Source organism: Myotis brandtii, unplaced genomic scaffold (assembly GCF_000412655.1).
Source record: "Myotis brandtii unplaced genomic scaffold, ASM41265v1 scaffold181, whole genome shotgun sequence".
In the NCBI taxonomy this organism is placed as follows: domain Eukaryota; kingdom Metazoa; phylum Chordata; class Mammalia; order Chiroptera; family Vespertilionidae; genus Myotis; species Myotis brandtii.
In genome coordinates, this window is record NW_005356712.1 from 222,142 (window position 1) to 222,410 (window position 269).

Sequence of the window (269 nt, forward strand, 5' to 3'; positions counted from 1 at the left end):
CCTGCGGAGCAGCTACGCTCGGACCAGGATCCGCCAAGACCGGGATCTCCAGCTTCATCCGCCCGGACCCGCCTCTCCAGCTGGGCGTGCCTCGCACCCGCAGCCACCAGGCCGTCTGAGCTGCAAAATCCGTCCCTCTTCCGTGCCCCCCACACCCGCCCTTGCTCTCCGGGGAGGCTGGGAGGACTGGGAGGAGGTGGCAGCTGCTGTTCGCCGGCGCCCTCAGAGGTGGGGTGGGGGTGAAGGGAGGTGGCCCCTTCCGAAGCTCG